This window comes from Globicephala melas, chromosome 10 (assembly GCF_963455315.2).
Source record: "Globicephala melas chromosome 10, mGloMel1.2, whole genome shotgun sequence".
NCBI lineage: Eukaryota > Metazoa > Chordata > Mammalia > Artiodactyla > Delphinidae > Globicephala > Globicephala melas.
The window spans coordinates 90,175,479-90,192,214 of NC_083323.1; the positions used below are offsets into that span (position 1 = coordinate 90,175,479).

Here is a 16,736-nt window from a genome sequence, read left to right on the forward strand (position 1 = left end):
CCCCTTCAGGGAGTACACCATTCCCAACTGCTGCTCTCACGATCCCAAGAGCGTGATCACAAAATTTAGCCTCATCCAGCTACCACAGTTAAAATGGAGTTTGATTCTGATGTGATTTCTAGTTTCTCCTCACTAAGGGACAAAAGAAACATGGTCAAACATGGTTAAAGAATTATTTCTGTTTTAGTGTAATAGGGAAGAGCTTGGGTTTCCAAGTCAGACTTCAAGACCTGGCTCTGTCACTTACTAGACTATGTGACTTTGATAATTTAATTAACTCCTCTAAGACAGGTTCTTCATCTGTAAAATGGGATAAACAATAATACCTATATTTAAGACTGTTGTGAGAATAGAATGAGATAAAACATATAGAGTTCCAGCACAGTGCCTGGCATATAATAATAAATAGTAGAAATTATTATTATTATTACTGTAGCTATTTATAATTTTGTTTCTTCCTTTTCTGCTGATTATTCTGTGTTTCACATTGTTCCACATTATTATTTTCCTAATATAAAAACTTTTATACAATAGCAAATAATTTTCAATATCTTCTGCCTCTGTAATTGTTTAGAAAGTTAATTACTTTCATTTGCTTTTTTCCAATCATGTTTTCTGAAAAATTTCTGGTTTTAATTATTACATAGGAAAGCATCTGATTCTACTTATTTAAACCTGACAGACTGAACTTTTTTTTTTTATTGTGACTGGATTTCAAAGTGTTACTTCTTCTGGGTATCTAATTTTAAGTCTTTTCTCTCTCAAAGTAAAGTGTAGTACTCTCTCAACACAGTTTTAGAAGTTAATAAGCATTCTATATTTAGCATAGTTTATCTTCACATTTTTCTTCCATTCATACTACACAGTTTAATTGGTAGGTTTTGTGGAGGGTTCTGCAGCCAGATGCTGCTGGTAATAAGTCGTGGTTCTTCCTCTCAAAGAACTCATGCTTTTCTGCAGAAGATGGACATGCGAAGGATTATAGAAATACAATCTTGTAAGTGCGATAATAGAAGTTATGTTTTGTTTAGGCAAAATTGGTAGCACAATACATTTAGCAATAACCCACCTGCAGCAGAGGTGGAGGGGTGAGGAAAGCTTCAAAGAGAGGGTTATGTTTACACAAGGTCTTGGCAAACAGAGGCACTATAACTATGAAGAGAGGCAAGGAATAATTCCATTTAAAAGGGTGTGTGTGTGTGTGTGCGCGCTTATGAAGGTATGGAGGCCTGAAAAAATACGATGTTTCTTTCAGGAAACTATGAATATTTGGGGGAATCAATGGAGAAAAAATATAATAGAGAAGAAGGCAAGGGCCGTATCATGGAGGGTGTATTATATTTGATGACAGAGACTGGACTCCACTCTATAGGCAATGAAGGAAGATGTTTCAAGTATGATAGTCACGTGATCTTAGTTGTATTTTGAGGACAGTCATTCGGGCAGCAGTTCACAGGATGGTTTGGAGCGAAACTGGAGATAACTTGACCTGTAAGGAGACCTTTGCAATGATCTAGGAAAGAAATATAGACCTGAAAGACGTTAGTGGTAAGGGGGATGAAAAGGATCTGGCAAACATGCGTGTGTTTTAAGAAGAAATTGATAGGACCTATTGACCTAGTGGATGTGGGTGAAAGGGAGCAACTGTCAATGATTTAGGAAGAAGGATGACATCCTGTAGGACATATAGACAGAAATGCTGGCTTATAGGTGTGGAACTCAATAGAAAAGTTTGGGCTAGAAGTCAGAATATTAGGAGTTGTGATCAGGAAATGTAGAATTATAGCAGAAGAGGAACAGGTGCAGCACTCTGCAGATGTGACAGTCTCCAGGTAGAAAGAGGAGGTAGACTGTTGAAGACTGCAAGGAAGCTACTGGTTAGGTAATATAAAGCCTGTGGGAGAAAATAGCAGTATCATCACAGTTTTCAAGGAGGAAGTGATGTTCTGACTGAGCACTAGAAACTCTGAATAGCTTATCCTTGGAAGGAAAAACACTGCCAGTGCAAATACCTACTTATTTTTTTATCCTCTCTATTGCTTTGACTGCTCATGCCTAATCGTGCACATTGTTGTTGAACAATAAACGACAAACAATAATAACGATGCCTGTAAAACTAGAGAACAGAGAGTTTTCTCACAAATCAAAGAAATAAAATGGCATTTTCCTCTATACCAGCAAAATGATAAGTAGAAGAAAGCCTATAAGATTTGTCATTTACTGTGTCATGAAACCTTTCAATTTCTATAAAATCCAAGCACATAATCCTCATAAAAAAAGTTAATTGAAAACTACCTCAGTGTGCCTGATATTGAGTTAGCACTATTCTCTCAGTATATAATAATAATTTTTGTTTATTTACCATCAGAAGTTATCTTGCAAGTTCCATTTAACTCCAAATAGAAAAATTTCCTGTTTTAGTTCACTTTCTTATAACTAAATATCAAAGTACAATTTAAAAATATTTAACAGATTATAGAATTAAAATGTTGCTTTTTAAAAGGAAAAAATACCGTACCTAATTAAGAATTATTGAATCAAAACAAAGAAGTGTAAGCAAGGGACATTTCTTACTTAGTCATTATTACCATATTAAATAACACACCAACATTTCTCTGTGGTGAGAATTTGTTCTGACCAATTTTCTGAGTAGAAAAGCATTAGTTGGACCTTAAGCTTGAGTCCTGACTCTGTTGCTAATATTTTTAGTAATCTTGGAAGAAAAATTAATTAATATACCTAGGCTTTTGTCTTAAAAAATGTGATAAAGATAACTTTCCCAGTATATGTTTTAAGGGGATAAAGATAACTTTCCCAGTATATATTGTAAGGGGAGAAAGATAACTTTCCCAGTATATGTTGTAAGGGTAAAGTGACGCCACAAAAAAGACTCAGAAAAAAACTGGGTTTCTATAATTACACGTTGTTATTAATTTCGCTTTCAAATTTGCAAATATTTCCAAATAACTTTAAAGAGAAAAAAATTAACTTGTGACTTGCTAATACTCAAAACCCAAACAAAATAATTATCTAAAATAATATGCAGTATTAGCATAATTTATAAAATACAAAGTGCACAATTTAATTTTTGATATCAGAGGATGTTGATGTTTCCAGTTAAAGCTTTAATCTAGACTTTTTTTTTTTTTTTTTTTTTTTTGCGGTACGCAGGCCTCTCACTGCTGTGGCCTCTCCCGTTGCGGAGCACAGGCTCCGAACGCGCAGGCTCAGCGGCCATAGCTCACGGGCCCAGCCGCTCCGCGGCATATGGGATCTTCCCAGACCGGGGCACGAACCCGTGTCCCCTGCATCGGCAGGCAGACTGTCAACCACTGCGCCACCAGGGAAGCCCCAATCTAGAGTAATCTTCAGGGTTTGGCCATAACATTTCATAAAGAATAGAGAATTTCCATGGGAATGAACCTTGAAAATAGAACCAAATCCTCTTTCCAGTCTATGGAGATTAAAAACGAGACATGTCTTTAATCTAGGTAGGGTTTGTGTGACTACTACAACGCAGCAGAAGTGATGTTATGACAACTGCTGGGCCTAAGCCTTAAGATATGGACAGTTTTCTATTGGAATATTAGCTTCTGGAACCCAATCGCCATGCTATGAAGAAGCCCAAACAGTCCTGTGTAGAGGCCCACATGGAGAACCTCATGCATAGTGGACCCAAAGTACCCAGCCAATAGCCCCAGTTGAGTTTGCAGCAGAGCTACTACACTTGCCAGCTAAGTAAAAGAGTCATGTTGGAAGTGGATTCTGCCCCAGTTAAGCTACCCAAACTGATGCTGTGGTGGACAAGAGCAAAGCCCTGCCCAACCTGTAGACTCATGAGCAAAAAAATGATTATTGTTCTTTTAAATTGCTACATTTTTTGGTGGTCTGTTATGCAGTAATAGATGACTAGAATATAGCCTTAGAAATATCATAGTGTAAGTGAAGAAGATTCCATAAATAAAATATTTATATTGCTGTTTCAAAGACACATGATGTTAAAACAAATTCTTTTTGCTTTTTTTTGAATGGTTAAAATAGTTCTCTCATACTATGCATAATAAGAGTAGAGTTTCTACTTTTAATGTTCGGACTGAATAAAGTGGAAAGCTGGAACTCTGGCTAAATACAAAAGGTATAAGAAATTAAAACACTGGCAGATACAATGTTTCCAAATACGCTAGCTGTATTAATTTAATTCCACTGGCTATGAACTTTCTCTGCCACTACAGTAATGGCTTGACATGGGCCAGTTTTCATTCTCAAGTTCCTAGTTGGAACCCACTAGGATCACAGACTGGGCAAAATGACAAAGAAATTAAATATAACTTTACCTCAATGAATTACTATTTCCATCTAAACAATAGTTACTGTTTCTTGGCTACTAAAATTAGATTAATATACCTTTGATGGACAGAACTGTAGCCATCGTTGACAAATAGAAAACTATCGTAATAATTCTTTTAATTTTTAAATTAAAAACAGTAATTTAAAAATTCTATTATCCATGCAAATATATTGTTTATTTAAATTGGGGACTTGAGAGATGGCGAGGAGGCAGTGTATGTAGTTGTTACTATATCGTGACAATCCTATTCCCCTTCATGATTGATTGCTCTAGGGGAGGGTATGTGAACCAAGTCTGGCCAAAAAGACATGGGGAAAGTTAGCTGGGGATGTTTAGAAGAGATTTCCTTTCCTATTAACAGAGGCCCTTAAGGAGAATACCTCCTTTCTTACTGTTTTTAAACTTTTTTGTGTGACTACATGATGCTAAAGAAAGTTCTTTAACCATCTTGCAATCACAAAATTGGCAGAAGGTAAGGATGGAAAGAACCCATGCTGTTTATGATTTTACTGAAAGTCTTCCTCTATTTTTGAACTGCCTACCTCCAGACAGCTTTTTGAGTGAAATAACTTAACGTCTCACTATTGCTTAAGTAAATTGTAATAGGATATTTTAATGCTTGCAGCCAAAAGCAATCCTAATCAATTCAGTAGTGCTATAAACAGCCTCCACTGTGTCTGAAAAATAGCTTGTGTTTAAAAACTTCGATTGTTGCTCCTGTAAGTAAAATATAAGGTAAAATATAAAGATAAATATGTCAAAATCACCACTGATTCCCACTGGCTCTTCATAATCCTTCCTCACTCTGAAATCTCCAACTATTTTGTCCTTTTATTATTATTTTTTGACAACAATCACAAATGCTTTGAATTTGAATCATTTGGGCACATGATTTATATTGATTACAGGATTAAAATCTTTCTTTTGTACCACTAATTGCCTTATATCCAGTAGATACTCAACAACTACTTGTTGAATAAATTAATGATTACATCAGTGTATTTAAATGACATAACTATGCAAAAAGCAGACATCATAATTTCCAAGGAGGACTGTATTCTCAATGTGTGTTTGTGCAACTTAACAAAATGACACAATAATTAATAAATTTTCTGGTAGTTTTATTTCTGTTTACATTTTTGGACCCTACCATTGACTAAATTCTAATTTTGACTTCAAGATGGAAGCCACATAAGAAAATTTAAAGGCATTTGTGTATCTCAACTAGGATTCTTCTTAGGAAATAGAGTAGAGGTCAGCCTAGTCCGGTGAAGTCTGATCGAAGATGGACAACCAGGTTCCTGCCAAGGTGCCCCCCTAAGCTTCTATTCAGCTCAATTTAAGTTCACTGCTTTTTTTTTTTTTTCGCGGTACGCGGGCCTCTCACTGTTGTGGCCTCTCCCGTTGCGGAACACGGGCTCCGGACGCGCAGGCTCAGCGGCCATGGCTCACGGGCCCAGCCGCTCCGCGGCACGTGGGATCCTCCCGGACCGGGGCACGAACCCGTGTACCCTGCATCGAAAGGCGGACTCTCAACCACTGCGCCACCAGGGAAGCCCAATTTAAGTTCACTGCTTTTGGTTACAATAATTGCAGAGACATTTTGACCACAAAATCATGATCAAATAATTCTAGACTCTTCCAGCTTTTCTGTATTAGGGAAGAAGTGTTATCTAATAAGCAAGTGTTCAATCTCAAAATCTCAAGTATTGTGAAGCAATGAGATGCAAGATTGCTGAAGGGAAATCAGACTTCAGTACAGCTGAGGATAGCTGGCCATACAGATCCAGGCACATGGGCCCTGGGTGAGGGAAGGAGTGTCCACAGGACAAGCTTTTGGAGTTGGTTGGGATGGATAAGTCAAAGGATGTGGGCACCAAAAGTTAGGTCTTGTGGGCAAAGGAAAGAAGAACTGAACATCAGTTGTATTTTTAAAGTTTTCTTCAGGACCAGCCACAAGAGAGAGAAATGGGAAAGAAAGAAATTTGTATGGGTCATGTTTATCTCTCATTTTATTCAAAGAGCCTTCTTTGGAGCTAAATATTGCAACTTTCTACCTGTGTAAATTTGGATCGGTTACTTCCCTCCCTTTCTGAGTTTCTGCTTCCTCAATTGTAAAGTGGGGAAAGCAATACTTACTTGAGTTCTTGAGAAGATTACGTGGAATATATGGGGTGTGCCTCTGTGTGTGTGTGTGTGTGTGTGTGTGTGTGTGTGTGTGTGTGTGTTTGTAAAATTACTTAGCATAGAGACTGGGACATAATACTCACCGACCCCACCCCTCTATGGAGTGTTAGATTTATTCAGCAAATGGTAATTGAGTGCCTAGCAGCTGCTCTGCTTTGGGCACTGGTAATGCAGATGTGGGCAAGATGAAGCCTACATTCTAGGGGATGAATGCAAAGAAGTGTGGTTATTAGAAATGACTGACCAGCTTTAGCATCTAAAAACATACTTAAAATACAGGTTCTTGCTGTTTAGAAACGTATGTATAATATGAAATAAACATATAAAAGGTTGGCAAGTATTTATAAGGGAAAATACATACTAAATTTTAATGCACAATTGATTTGTTCTGTTTAATTTAGAATTTCCTTTTAAAACATTTGCATTTCTGGATTGTAGTGGACACGAGAGTATGATCTCCTGGAGGATTTCGTAAAGAAGGCAGAGGAAAAGTTGAATAGAACACAGAAATGGAAGGACAACATAGAGGATTTAGATCCAAACAGGGTTAGGAAAAACAACAGAGACTGAAGTCAGTAGGTGTAATGAGGCAGAAAAAAGAAATATTGTATTGCTTGGCAGCCGATCATAAAAGAACAAAATAAAAGTAGTCTCTTTAAATTATGTAAATATTAAGCAAGAAAGCAGCAGCTGGAGGCTAACTAGGAAGAAATAGCCAAGGCAGAAGCTAAAGAAGGCTGAACAGTCGATAATATAAAATACTTTTTATGCTATTTAGGAGTTTTTTTTTTTTTTAAATCAGATCCAGTAAGATAAAATGTAAGCGGGACATGCATATATTTACCAGGAAATCATTTATTGAAAGCTGGGGAATTGACAAAAGAGCATAAATAGTAGTACTAGTTGCATTCAGAAAAGTGGAAAGAATTTTCTATTCGCATTCCAGTCCCTTCCGAGAGACTATGTATATACCTGTCTGAATGCATATCTTAAAAAAATTAAAAAATCTATAAAAGACCGTTAATCTAGGGGCTTCCCTGGTGGCGCAGTGGTTGAGAGTCCGCCTGTCGATGCAGGGGACACGGGTCCGTGCCCCGGTACGGGAAGATCCCACATGCCGCGGAGCGGCTGGGCCCGTGAGCCATGGCCGCTGAGCCTGCGCGTCCGGAGGCTGTGCTCCACAACGGGAGAGGCCACAGCAGTGAGAGGCCCGCATACCGCAAAAAAAAAAAAAAAAAAGAAAGACCATTAATCTGAGGCCATATGTAAAATATTTTGGTATTACAGATTCGTTAAGAGAAATATTTTTATTTTCTTTTATGTCACAGACCTACATGTTTTCTTAGTAAATTAATTTTTGAGTCAGAGCAGATCCAAAAGGCTGCATTTGTTTAGAGCTTTCAAAACATCTGGGAAGTTATTCTGGCAAGTAGAGTCAAATCCATTAGCAAAGCAGATGTTTTCCACTGTGGCTGGAAAAGACAACTTTCTTATACGTACTGCATATGTTCCAAAATCCACTTCAGAAACAAGATTCCACCTCATAAAGGGTCTTGGGACCACAGTGGTCTCTTAGACTCTGCCAATAAAGGTATGGCCAAGGCCATTTAGGTGTTTGAAAGTCAGTAGTTTAGAGTAATCTTTTTATCTCATGTTTTATAAAACAAGAGGAAAAAGTTATACAACTCTAAGTTGCTTCTCTAAGCCCTCATTTAAAAAGTTGGATTAAAACCAATGGGCAATCTTTGGCAGGACCCCTGGGAGCTAAAAGCAGGGAAGGACAAGAGGTCATGAGAGAGAATAGTGGCCTGAGAGTTGTTCTGGCCTTTCCTCCCAGAGAAAGTGAAAGGAAGCTTCTTCTCACTGACTCTTAGGAAGGAATATCAGAAGCTCTAGGAGATGGGTCTTGTCAAACAGCCAGAAACGGGCTTCCCTGGTGGCGCAGTGGCGCCGATGCAGGGGACACGGGTTCGTGCCCCAGTCCGGGAGGATCCCACATTCCACGGAGCGGCTGGGCCCGTGAGCCATGGCTGCTGAGCCTGCGTGTCCAGAGCCTGTGCTCCGCAACGGGAGAGGCCATAGCAGTGAGAGACCCGCGTACTGCAAAAAAAAAAAAAAAAACCAAAAACACAGCCAGAAACTACTGTGACCCAGAAATACAGGAAATTCAAAAACTCATTTTGGGAAAAATTTTCCTTCCACAGATGCATCTTACGTTCTCATATACAGATGAATTCTCACTATTAGATGGCATAAATCACGTGTTCTAGATATATTTTGCCTTTGTAAAAATAGATATAAAAGTTTAATAGAGAGAAAGCATTTTGCATTGGCCTTTTGCAAATTAATTATTTTTAGCTAAAAAAGTTCCATATTCTTAGCCAACGCAATATTTTCCTGGTTTGACAATTCAGTTTTAGCTTATTTTTAATCAAGAACAAGCAGAAATAAGGAAAAATAGAATGAAGATATTACTTATTTTTTTATTGTATCAAATAATGTGAGAATAATTCTTACAAAGAATAAGATGGAGGAATCCTTGCTGATTAAACTGATTAAATTGGTTGAAAATCATCAGCATTGTCAATATTTGAAAATTTTCCTTATATATAAAGAAAGAAGTACTTGGGTTGTCCCAGATCACTGCTGAGTATTCTGAACTATTTTATAATTTCAAAAGCACAGCCTGTAAAGATAAAGGGGGCAAATCATTATTTGGCTTCAGAGATATGGAGATTTCTAGAGGAAGGTTGCCTGCTGTCATGAAATGTTTTAGGTCTCTTTATAATGAGGTGCTATCATGGTATTGGCTACAGTACTGACAAAGGTTCTTTATTTGCACTCTGTTCATCTTTGCTTGGTGCATACACCTGCCAAAATAAAGACTATTATGAACGATAGGATTTGGATTCACATGTGTCAGGGAAATGTGAACAGAGTCAATTACTGATACTAGGCAGACACGTCTTATTTTCAGCATCTTATTAACATTATAACCTGCTTCACTTATGATATCATAGCCATCTCTGTTTACTCTCATTCCTGTCTGAAACTAGCTCATCAGGAATTTTAGAGAGAGGGCCTTTGAACCTGAAACACTTTAATTATCACCTTGCTCCGGGGAATTGAGAGCTAGAAACATATCATGCTTTGGAGAGGAAAATAAAGATCTCTCTGTGAAGATTATTTGCATTTGTCTAAGAGATAAACACTATTCATCCATTGTCTGGAGGGGTGCCCAGAATAGAAATGAGCAAAGAGCACAGATTAGCTAAGTAGATAGCTTTCTAATTCCTTTTGAGACATGTCTTCCAAGTAGCGCTTTACTTTGTTTGAAGTGCTGTGATTTTCCAAATTTGGGTATGTACCAACTTTGGTAAGTGTGAAAACACATCCCAAAGCCAGAAAAGAAATGAGTCTTATATTGCTATTTTCCATAGCCAATCTCTACCCCATCTCATAGCCCTACTAGGAGATCGTTGAAAACTGACATTGTGTGGCTAGGAAAAGGAGCAACTAGAGATGGAAAAGTTGTTCAAAGGTGTGAAAAAGATAGGAATATGTGTCACTGAAGGATGTGTGCCAATAAAGGGCTCCATAAGGTAAGAATAGAGGGAAAAGGAGGGTCTAGTGTAATTTCTGGGATTGGTATGTGTCCACTACACTTGGTCATAGAGGAGGAGGAAAGGAGAAGTTTAGGAAAGAGGAAAAGTGTCTCAAGGAATAGTTAGCAGAGAAAGAATCGCAGGAAACAACACTAATGATTAAACAGTTTAGGGCATGTTGTGAAAGAAACATTATGGCTTGTGTATAACTGCCTGCACTTAAATTAATTTTTTCCTGTACAAGGAGGGGTAGAGTACAAAAGGGAAAAGGCAATGGAGAAAAAGAATGTGAACCTAGATGACCCTGACTCTTTCCTAACCTAAGAAAAGAAAGTAAAAATATGTTCTTAGGCCAAATCTAAAGACAAGAAAAACTTCAGCTTCCTCATAAAGACAGGACGCATCACTGACTAGGATGCAAAAAGATGAAAAGCTCATGAATCATAAGGAAACTCAAAGAGGCCCCTGGACTTCTATTTATATACCTCTTTAAAAGTGTATTAAATTATTTTTCCAACTAATGTTATCAAGTGAAATCTTCCATCTGGCTGCACTGAGAAAGAATTTCAAAGTTGTGGAATAGTAGAATCAGAGCTGGAAGTAACCTGAGTGTCTTTTCAGCCAACCCCCTCATTTTTCTTTTAGCAATTCTGGGGTGTGATGTAAACAGACTGTAGCGAGTCCACATGCACCAGACTTGCTCATTAAAAACACAAAACGGGGCTTCCCTGGTGGCGCAGCGGCTGAGAGTCCGCCTGCCGATGCAGGGGACACGGGTTCGTGCCCCGGTCCGGGAAGATCCCACATGCCGCGGAGCGGCTGGGCCCATGAGCCATGGCCGCTGAGCCTGCGCATCCGGAGCCTGTGCTCCGCAACGGGAGAGGCCACAGCAGTGAGAGGCCCGCGAACCGCAAATAAAAACAAACCACAAAACGGCTTCTGACATCCCTGTGTTCCTTTCCAGCTACTATCTGTCCCTCTTTCTTCCTAGTGAACCGCCTTGCAGTAGCAGTCTACATTTGCCCTCTCCACTTCTTTGCCTTCCTTTCCCCTCCCCAGGCCACAGAGCTGCCCCTCCATTGAAACCATACTCACTCAAGGCCCCTCACAAAACTCGCTCTTCCATCTGTGCAAAGAGGCTTCAGAGCGAGATGGCTGGACTTGAAATCTTGCTTCTGTCATTTACTTTCTGTGTAACCCTGGGCAACTTCACCTCTCTGTGCCTCATTTTCTCATCTATAAAGAGGGGATAATCATCATCGTCATCATCATATCATCATCATCACCCCTGCTTCACGAGGTTGTTTTGAGAATTGAATGAGTCAAGCCGTGTGAACTGCTTAAAAGGGTCTCTGGCATGTTATAATCCCTTAATAAAATAAATCTGAGTTTTCTTAGCTATCATTATCTTTTTTTTGGCTGCGTTGGGTCTTTGTTGCTGCATGCGGACTTTTCTCTAGTTGCGGTGAGCGGCACTACTCTTCGTTGAGGTGCACGGACTTCTCACGGTGGTGGCTTCTCTTGTTGCAAAGCACTGACTCTAGGAGCGCAGGCTTCAGTGGTTGCAGCGTGCGGGCTCTAGGGCACGCCGGCTTCAGTAGTTGTGGCACGTGGGCTCAGTAGTTGTGGCTCGCGGCTCTAGAGCGCTGGCTCAGTAGCTGTGGCTCATGGGCTTAGCTGCTCCGCGGCATGTGGGATCTTCCATGGCCTGGGATGGAACCCGTGTCCCCTGCATTGGCGGGCGGATTCTTTAACCACTGCGCCACCGGGGCAGTCCCATTATCTTTCTTGATAGCTTTGTAGTCTTACTGTTAACCAGTTCCCTCCTTTCAAGCTTCCTTCCATCCCTCCCTCTTTCCTTCTTTCCCTACTTCCCTTTTTTACAAGTATTTGCATGTCTCTTTATCCTGTACCAGGACATTGGGGCTACAGTAATGAGCAAGACAGCACATGCTAATTCTCATGGGCTTAAACTCCTAGTTTTCCTCTTACCACTCTATTAGCTGCTTCTTAGTTTTCAGTGGACGTTCCTTTTCCCCCCTCTGCCTCTCGACCTCTTAAATTATCCTCGAATTTCGTCTTCTTATCCTAACATGTTTTCCTGAAGATAAAGACATCCATCCATAAAGGTATTCCAAACCTGTCTTCTGTCTTGACTTTTCTCCTAGGTCAACGCTTCCAACTACATATTAGTTGTCTTCCCCTATTACAGAGAGACTTCAATCCCAAGATGTACAACCCAGGATAGATTATCTCCCCAGCGCAGCCTCCTTTCACCATTCCTGGTTTTACCGTGTGGTCCACGGCACCACCACCCATCTGGACACTTACATCGGGATCCTCTGCGTTCACCTCCTTCCCCCACTTCAATCACATCACAATTCTACGTGCTTCGCAAGTGTGGTCTCTCTTCTCTATTCCCACTTGCTTCATTCAGGCCTTCTTTGTTTTCCTCTTTGTAGAAGACCAGCCTTCTCAATGATCTCTACTTCCTGTCTTCTGTTCCACCCATCTAGGCTCACACATTTTCTAAGACAAAAACCTGATCATTAATTCAATCGTGTATTCATTCACTCATTTACTCACTTGCTCTCTCACTTATTTACTTAGTAACGTTGAATGAAAACCCACTGTGTGCTGAGCACAGATCATTTTATTTCTCTCTAAATTCCTTCCAAGGTGCCTTGACTCCCTTTAATTACCCTGGTGTCTCTGTACATTCTGAGTCCTCCCTCTGCCTCCACACACGCCTTGTTCCCTTGACAAGCCACTACATGCTCTTCATAACTCAGCTCAAATTTCTCCTCATTCATTCATTTATTCATTCACTCATTCAACTCTGTCCAGTGCTGGGGCTAGAGCAGTAAATACAACTGATAAATCCCTGCTCTCACAGAATTTACATGAGGGAAACAGACAATAAATAATTGGACAAGATGATTGCAGATTGTGATAAGGGCTGAGGAAAAAAAAAGACAAAGTCAGGCAACAGGGAGAAAGAGAGAGAAAGAGTTGAGTTTCTGTGTGTGTGTGTGTGTGTGTGTGTGTGTGTGTGTCTGGGGGTACCGTTTTGTTTTTTTTTTTAATTCTTTTCCATTATAGGTTATTACAAGGTATTGAATATAATTCCCTGTGCTATACAGTAGGCTCTTGTTGGTTAACCATTTTATATATAGTAGTGTGTGTATGTTAATGCCAAAGTCTTAATTTATCCTTCCCCTTGGGTGGTACAGTTGTGTTGTGTTTTTTTTTTTCCCCGGTACGCGGGCCTCCCACTGTTGGGGCCTCCCACTGTTGTGTCCTCCCCTGTCGTGGAGCACAGGCTCTTGATGCGCAGGCTTAGCGGCCATGGCTCACGGGCCCAGCTGCTCCGCGGCATGTGGGATCTTCCCGGACTGGGGCACGAACCCACGTCCCCAGCATCGGCAGGCGGACTCTCAACCACTGCACCACCAGGGAAGCCCGGGTGATATAGTTTTAAATAGGGTGATTGGTCAGAGAAATCTTTTCCGATGAGGTAGCATTTGAGCTGAGACCTGAATGAAGTGAGAGAGTGAGCCCTGTCGATATCTGGAAGAACAGCGTTAAGGGTCAGGGAACAGCCAGTGCTAGGGCTGCGGTGGAAGCAGGCCAGGGTGCTTGAGGAACAGCAAGGAGGTTCGAAGGTGATCAGCAAAGGGCAGTCAAGTGAGTCCCTGTGATGCCAGCCTGATTCTGCACAGCAGAGTTGAGCGTTCATTTCTCTGTGGCTCAGATAGTGCTTGGTATTACATTATGCTGTTACAACATGGCATATGGTTGTCTCTATTTATTTCTGTCTGTTTAATTGCTAATACTGCAAGCCCTCAAGGGTGGGGACCATTTTGTACTCCTTTTTATATCCCCAAAGCCCATCCCTGTGCTTGGCAGGTGCTTGAACCTTTGCTGAATGAATGAATCAGAGGCCTTTAGATGCTTTCTCACTAGTGAGCCATCTGATTGGGTTTCTGGGTTCTTGCTGCTTTCAATACTTTTCTTTCATGCCACTCTCTTAGCACCTGGTATTGATCTTTCACTTGCTTTGGCTACTTTCCTCCTGGAAACTTGAATCACGGACATTCCTGCATTGATTCCCAGTCATGACTCTCCACTCCTCCCCAGGTTTCTTTGTCTTGCAGTGATAAGTGTGCCTTGTGTGGGCAACACCAAGGAAGGGCTCTACATATTGGAGCTGTGGGAAGCTCACAGCAGGAGCACTAATAAATGAAGATAGATGTACAGAGTGGGGTCAAAATACAGAAGGACTTGCAAGTTGAGTAAAGAAGAAAAATACAGGCGAGTGACTGTGATGATTTAGAAATGTCACCCTGAGATTGTACTTTAAGGTTTTATAAATACCTTAATCTTTATTGTCATCACTTATTTTTTGTGCAAGAGTAAATAAACTTTAGCCCTTAGCTTATTTGCATATGACCAAAAGGTCATATATGCATATATTAGAATAGCATGCTTTCACAAGATGTCCGTTTCTGAAACTGGTGACATCTATAAAATGAGACATTGTATTTCTTTTTTTTGAACAGGAAGTTAGAGTTGCTTTTTTAAGGATAAAAATCTCAAAAATTGTGAATACAGGTGACAATCATTAGCAAACCAAAGCCTCTAACTTGTTGAAATAGGTGTTGTCAAGAATGCAAGCAAAATGCACATATCACAAAATAACTCTAGCGCTCCTTATGTATAATCTACTTACTCTATTTCATACATGATTATAATAACTTGGTTATCTATTTTTTTTCAGGTCATAGCCGATTAAACATAATAAAGTATCTGGGCAGGAAGGTGGTAGAGGAAGTCACAGCAACAAAATGGATGGAAGGCACACAAGAGGCAGAAGACATCAAGCCCTCAAAACGATAGCCATTTAGAGTCTCAAATGCAAGGCAAGCAAGGCAGTTCCTCCTTGTGGCACCATCATACAGGTGCATAACAGCTTTATCTGCAAGGTCAAGTCAAAAGTTTTTTAAAAAGTTGCTTGTTTGTTTTTTCAAATTTCATTTGGTGACAAAGTCTGACGACTTGTGCTTGTTTGATAGCAAATCGAATCTGAGGGGCTATGAGGCTACTTATGAACTTCGTTCTAATTTGTGTGAATATGATTTGCTGCAGAAATAATGTGTTAATTACAGACCCTGCTGGGTTGCTATGAATACGTATGTGGTATAAGCGTCACGTTACCTTCACAAGATGCAAACATCTGGTTGCAAGGGTTTGGGTAAGGAATTGTGTACTTGTGAAGTACAACCCTTAATGTGCACAATGATAACTATGGTTAGTAAGGTAAACACTCTGCTTAATAAGAAAGTGTGGAAAATGCTTTGAAAGCTTTGCATTAAAAAAAAGTGTCCATTAAAGGAAAGGAAAGTGTATTCGGAAAACCAACACGCGTTTAGAGATTTCTGTGTGTGTGTGTGTGTGTGTGTGTGCGCGCGCGCGTGTGTGTGTGTGTATCCAAGTTCTTTAAGATGAAATTAGACTTGGAATCTGGGGCATATTTTTGCTGTTGTCTTGCCAAAACTGGGATTTAAGCACTGTTATCAGGAAAATTATCTTTAAGGTTGCTGGAGTTTTCTTGAGCACCAGGGCTATTGGAGTGAGAAAGCTAATGAGAGATGCGAATTTGCTTCTTAAAACCTTTAAATTTGTAACAGGAGTTCTCTTTTGTTTTGTTTTATTCCCTTCCCACCTCCCCCGCCCCAGGATTCTACTGTCAATGGAGAAAAAAACTGGGGTGCCAACTTAAGGAAACAGAGTCTGCATTTGCAATTCCAATACGGTCCCCAAAGGGAATTGTTAAATAGCCTGAGGGTTATTTTAGCTCAGTAAACTAAAGATACTTTAGACTTTAGGGATGGAAATTTTAAAACTCTAGCTGAGTTCTAGACGGAGTAAAGAATTCAGAAACACAAAATTCACAAAATATTACAATGTTAAATTTTCTCTGCCACAAAATAATACAGGTCCGTGGTTAAAAATTCAAATATTATAGAATTATATTAACCGAAATAGTGAAAGGAACTCCTGCCTCCACCGTCATCTCTCTTCCTATAAAAGAAACTGTTAAAATATGGCTTGTATTTCTCTAGCTGTTATTCTTTTTTTACATAAATTCATTCCTACTACAGAGTGTATTGCAACTCACCTTTCCCCTCACCCCACTTAACAACTATATATCTTGATGTCCATCCAAGTTAGTGGTTAATATAACCACCTCATTCTTTTTCATCATGAAATAGAATTCCATTTTATGGCTTTACTGTAATTTAAAATTAACCAGTTTCTGAAGGTTTACTTTTCCTCATGGTTATTTTATTTTTCTCCTTTGATTTTCATCTGCTTTCCTGGTTAGGCACACGTAGAAAAATAAAAAGCTTAGATTTGATTAGAGAAAGCTGTAAATAGTGAGATAACTGTTTTCAAATGGCAAATTTCCAGTTCTGTGGAACGAGCAGTACAGTTATCTCAAAAAGATGAAACAAGCGATGTCTCTTCTGAATTTTAAAGAATATTCAGGTGTTACTAGTAAAGGAATGAGTAACTCTCAAGTGTGAGAATTA

The 16,736-nt window shown here is 39.7% G+C and overlaps 1 protein-coding gene across 2 annotated transcripts in view; it reads left to right on the forward strand.

Annotated features, from left to right (window-relative positions):
* EPS8 (EGFR pathway substrate 8, signaling adaptor) overlaps positions 1 to 16,736 on the forward strand; it is a 241,501-nt gene that overhangs the window by 27,302 nt on the left and 197,463 nt on the right. The window lies entirely within an intron of this gene.